General features: G+C 40.5%; 1 pseudogene; it reads left to right on the top strand.

The window, feature by feature from the left end:
- The window catches only part of LOC149173999 (protein DAMAGED DNA-BINDING 2-like), a 76,794-nt pseudogene extending 71,998 nt beyond the window's left edge, over window positions 1–4,796 (top strand).
- The last annotated feature ends 793 nt before the right edge of the window (window positions 4,797–5,589 follow it).

Here is a 5,589-nt window from a genome sequence, read left to right as displayed (position 1 = left end):
CATTCAAACCCTAATCCATACCCAAGTCCTAGTCCATACCCTAGACCTAACCCTAATCTGCATGCTAGACCTAACCCTAGTTCTAATTCAAAACCTAGACCTAACCCTAGCCCAAAGCATAATCCAAATCCAAATCCAAAACTTACTCCAAGGATTGACCAAAACCCTAGCCCAGACCATATCATAAACCCTAATATAAACCATGAGGTTGCACAACAATTTCAAACACCTATTCTTCCCATTGAAAAAAATGCTACATATTCCATGTTTGGAAAGGGAATGAATTTGGAGACTTCCCCCATTACTGTAGAGCATTCACCCTGAGAAGATATAATTCAAATACCATTAGAGAAGCAATATTTCTTTGGAACTTGTTCTAAAAATGTTGTTGAAACTCAAAACCCTAGAATCTCTTTCAACCATTCTTACCAATTTGAGAATCAAATATTTGAGCCTGAATTTGAGGGATTTATCTTTTGCCTTTCACCAGATTCTTTGTGGCTCTAGGAAAATGACTATCAAACTATGGAAGACTTTCATCAGTTGGAGAATCATACATATGTGGATTCCATTGAATCCGGGTTTCGAGAAGTCATGCAGCCACCTTATTTCCTCATCATTCAGAAACTCTTGGTACCATTTCAATTGAAGCAATTGGTTTCTCATGATTTGGTATGTCTTGAAGTCTATTCTTTAAAACTAAGTGTGAGTTGTTAGGTTCCTATACCAATAGGTTTCATTTTTCATGATTGACTATAGAAGAGCCAAATATGTTCATCCTTGCATGCTGCAAAGGTTCCATATTTTGTAAACAAATGAAGAAAATTAAAAAATGAAAAGAGGGTATGCCCTAAAAGAAAAATCAAAAGGAAAAAAGAGTAAATTGGTCAGAAAAATGATGAAAATGAACCCCAAACCAAAAGACCAAGAAAGTGTGCTAGTTTAAATGCCACTATTGTTTATTGTTGGAGAATTTTATTGTGTACAGGTGGTTGATTCTGCATATAGTTGATGAATAGCCAGACAGTCCAATCCTGGCTAGATCATGTTTGAATGTACTTGTCTTTAGAATAGAGAATAAAGATCTGTCAAAATAGTTCAAGCTTGGCAGATGAGTAAATAGCTAGAGAAACTAAGGAGTCCAACAGCTTAATCTGGGCCCTTGGAAGAGATAAGGGTAGACTTAGATAGGAGGGCATTCAGAGAAAAAGAGGAAAATCAGGGTTTGCTAGTCCAAATGCACCTAATCAAAAGGAAGAAAAAATGTTAGGTGTATTAGGCTAGGTACGCAGTTTGAGGTTGTAGAAGTAAGTTTGTGATCACTTTTTTGTCTTGTCAAGAAAGACTTATCTCATGTATGTCACAAGTACCATGGCAAAGTGACTGCAGGATAGTGGAAGCATGACTAATTCCCCTATCATTCCCCCAGAAATAATTTACTAACATCCCCTCAAGGCCCTGGGAATCTGCCCAGTAGTCCAGTTTCACTTCATTTTATGAGAAATGCTAAGTTGAACTCTGAGTTTACTTAGTGAAAAGAAGCCACATTTCTTATGTAAAAGATCATACCATTTTTTCATTTCCCTAAAAACCTAAGTTATTACCTTATCAACTTAGCCTTTCCTATCCATAAAATTATATTGACATTAACTCTATTATTTAGCTCCTTTATCATTCCCCATCCCTATTTTATAAAAACTATATAAAAAAAACCCAAAAAATACCTAAATATCCTTTCCCCTGGCAACTATAGCCATATAACACAAGTGTGGGGATTATTGGTCCATTTGGGACCTTAATAATAACCCTTCTGCGTTCATAAACTAGTGGGGTTTATTTAACATCAGGTTAAACAAACAATCGCGCTAAACCCTCCCTCCTAAACCATATGTTAAAATCCGTGCACACATGTCCGTATTCGGGGTTAGTTTGACATTTGGTTAAACTAATAACCATACCCGCCCGTATGAACCACATAACATACCATAACCCAAAGTTTAAACCCCGACGAAACATTGTTAAACGTTTAAATAATGTGTGGGTCCCGTATCATAATCACCCACCATCTGCATTACCCGTCCGCCGTTTGATCCCGCGCCGTAGATCCAATGGTTGGTGGCAATATCGAAGCCCCTGATCTGCCTAGAGTTAGCGTCCGGGGGATGGGTGGTATTTCTGCCATACTCGTGCCACGCGTCGCTTCCTGGCGTGATCGTAGCCCCCTCCTGCAAAACCACCATGGGCCAAAGGCAGTGCGGGGAATACAACTTACCGCCCGGCTGCCTACCCCCTGATGTCAAGCCCACGTCACCCGATTGCGTTGCGTCCACGTCACCCGCCACTGCTCTGCACCCATGCCATGTCATCTATTGACATCACCACCCTGCCACCATGTCGTCTGCCACGTCATCACACACGTCAGTTGCCATGTCATCCTCCGTACTAGCTACATGACAAAACTGCGTCATGATGACGCCATTGCAAAAAAGTGCCAAAAAGTGCTAAAATGCCCAAACTTTGATAAAAGTCGTGAAAACGACGATTTTACGTTAATTTTTATTTGTTCACTTGTGGAGACCGTGCATGCAACTTACGACCAATTCGCCTCCAGAACTCCAATTTGCCACCCAGACGAGTTCGGCTCTGAAACAGGTATTTACCCATTATTCACCCATAAACCCTGTTTTTCGAAATTTCTCCATTGAAATCGACTAAGGAACTAGAATTCAAAGTAGAATGCACTCCTACCTATGAATCACCACCTTTTAATTCACTATATGAGCCACTGTTCAAAAGAAAACCTGCAAACTTTGCCCTCCTCTGCAAATTGGCCATTAAAACACACTTCGAGCCCATTCCCATCGGGTGAGTCTCCAAAACTACCCATGCATTGAGTTAATTTGTCAAAATCTCCTGCAAAAGAGAACCATGTCCTCTGTTTCATCCAGCCTCCCAATTTAAATTTGCAGACTTTGTCCTTCCTGTGAAATTTACCTAGTAAAGTCATTTTTGCATAAAATTCGGTTTGCAAATTCCCTGACAAAGCCTCAGAGGCGATTTTCAGTATTCATTTGTTGCACAAACCCAAATTCCAAATTACAAACACAGAGAATTTAAAGATGGCCACTCCAGCAGCCTTGAATATCACTCCTCTCAATGCACCCCACAAGGAACTAGAAGCATTACCTTTGGCTGATAGGGACTACTTAATCCAAGACTTTGTTGGTGACAGAAACCACCTGCAGACATTCTGTGAGCTGAGGAATAGTTACTTGAACAACAATGATATTTATGGCATATGGGAATGAAATTTGCCCATATACTTCCTCCCTTCTGTCAATGTCTTCCCTGAAATAATTTGCCTCTACTGTGAAAACTATGAGCCAATTCAAAGGGCAGTCAAGTCTCCATCTGGGAGCATCCTCTTTCATATAACTCCTGAATCCATCAATAAAATGCTAAACTTCAAGCAAACTCAGCTTCTGGTCCCTCTTTCTATGAAATTCCTGCTTGATGAAGGTCCCAAACTCTCCAGCTCAGAGATAGCCCGAATTGCCCAAGTATTCATGAGAGCAAATCACCAGCCTACAGGGCCACCTCCTTTTCTCTATGTATGTTTCAATGAACTGGGTAAATTACTAGTAGATATGATATCCTATGTTCTAGGTTTCAAGGCAAGTGAACATATTGATCAAACTTTATTGGTCTTGCTGTCTACATTTAGCCTAGGACAACCCCCTGCTGTCAAATACAATTTTGCCAAATTCATTGCTAATAAGATACATGACCAACTACAGAAACTGGATAGGGAGGGAGTATTCAAATACTCATCCTACATCTATCATCTATTCATGTATTATCATCCAGACTGTTTCCAATGCCCCATCAAAAGATTGGACTCTAAAGGAGAAAAGAGGTCTGTGATTTTTTGGACCTCAGTCTTTCATGAAGTCTGCAACTCTCCCTACTCTTACTGTGAGTTCATTGACCTGTTTGTCCATCCAGTCTCTTCTCTCCTAATTAGAACTCCTCCTTCTAGGTTATCCTATGACATGGAGAAAATATTGCAGCTCTCAAAAAACTACAAAATAGGTGACTGGTACTTTTACTAGAATCACACTGTCATTAGGATATATGGCTATGAGATGTGCCCCTATAGGCTGCCAAGATATGTGCTAATGAGACTATTTGCCTTGGAATATTACAGGCAATTTATCAACTCTGATTTAACTCATTTTCATGGCACCAAGAAAAAGGCTCAGTTGAAATTCAAAGACCAACTAGGCCCCTTTGTCATGAACAAAAAAGAAGGATGGCAAGATGTTGATCAAATATTGGGGGAAAAAATCAGGTTAAAAAGAAGTTTTTGGTGGCTACCTTATGACCCAAATGGCTTTATTAATGCCAGGAAAATAAAATATAGGATGTCAGCCTCTGAACATTGCAAAATCCCACAGATAGAACAATTTTCCAACCAAGATGAGTGGGTGGAAGGGACACTAGTTGAAGAATTCACCCAAGAAGAAATAATGGAGCAAAATGTGAAAGATTTGGAAAAGACTCTTGACTTGGATTCTTTTGAGCAGGTGACATTCAAATTGCCACAGCGAGTCGGAGAAGGCACTTCAACTATTGCAACTTCCCAAGCTGCCCAAGAAAAGACTACACCGACAGCAAGTATAGCCAAAGGCAAGGAGGTAGTTGATGCAGAGCAAGAAACAATGACAGAAGAGCCAACTACTTCAAAGGAACAGAGTCAAGGGCAAGCCCCTCCACTGCAGACAGAGGCTCCATAGGTTATAAGGTTTACGGACTCCTCTCAATGAGGAAAGAGGCAAGAAACAGGACAGGGAAGAAACCACACCTGCTAGTGGGTCAACACAACATCCAGAGGCCAAAAGGCAGAGAATAGACCCTCAAATTGAAGAGGCGATTAGTGAAGAAGTCATAGAGAGCCCAAGGAGGGAGAGAGAAACCAGCCAGCAAACATCCACCAGCTCTCACAGACAAGAAATAGAGAGGCAATATGGTATGGAGGTGTCCTCCTCGAGGCAGCAAGGTGCACAACCATCTGGTATTAAAGGAACTTTCATGGAAATCAAGGCCCAAAATGAGTTATTGAGAATACAGCTGTATGATCAATTTCTCAAGACAACACCCTCCAAACAACAGATATTAATGGCAACTTATGACATTAAAGAGGAGAAAATGATCTTAATTCATTTCAAGCCTAAGGTGCCACAGCCACAAATAGCTGCAGACTACATAAAGACCAATCTAGAAGTTCTCGCCAAGGACATACATCCAATGGACCAAATTGAGCTACACAAGCAAACAGGTGAAATGGTCTATGCTACTCTAGCAGACAAGGCAATGCTGGCCCACCAATTGAAGGAATCATTGAGAAATACATCTACTCAATTAGATTTGGAGAGAATGTCTTCCTTGGCCAAAGACAACAGAATAAAGACATTGGAGGAAATTATTATGGAACTAGGGAATGATCCTAAGGATTCCAAGGGCATCAAAGTCATCATAAGGAAAAAAGAAGAAGATATTGTTGCACTTAGAAAGCAGCTAAGGCTGCCT

The sequence above is a fragment of the Pinus tabuliformis genome, chromosome 4_1, assembly GCF_031772625.1.
Source record: "Pinus tabuliformis cultivar Carrire ecotype Pingquan chromosome 4_1, CPIR1, whole genome shotgun sequence".
Classification (NCBI taxonomy): Eukaryota; Viridiplantae; Streptophyta; class Pinopsida; order Pinales; family Pinaceae; genus Pinus; species Pinus tabuliformis.
Note: the sequence above shows the minus strand (reverse complement) of the source record. Positions and strands in the feature narration are given on the sequence as shown.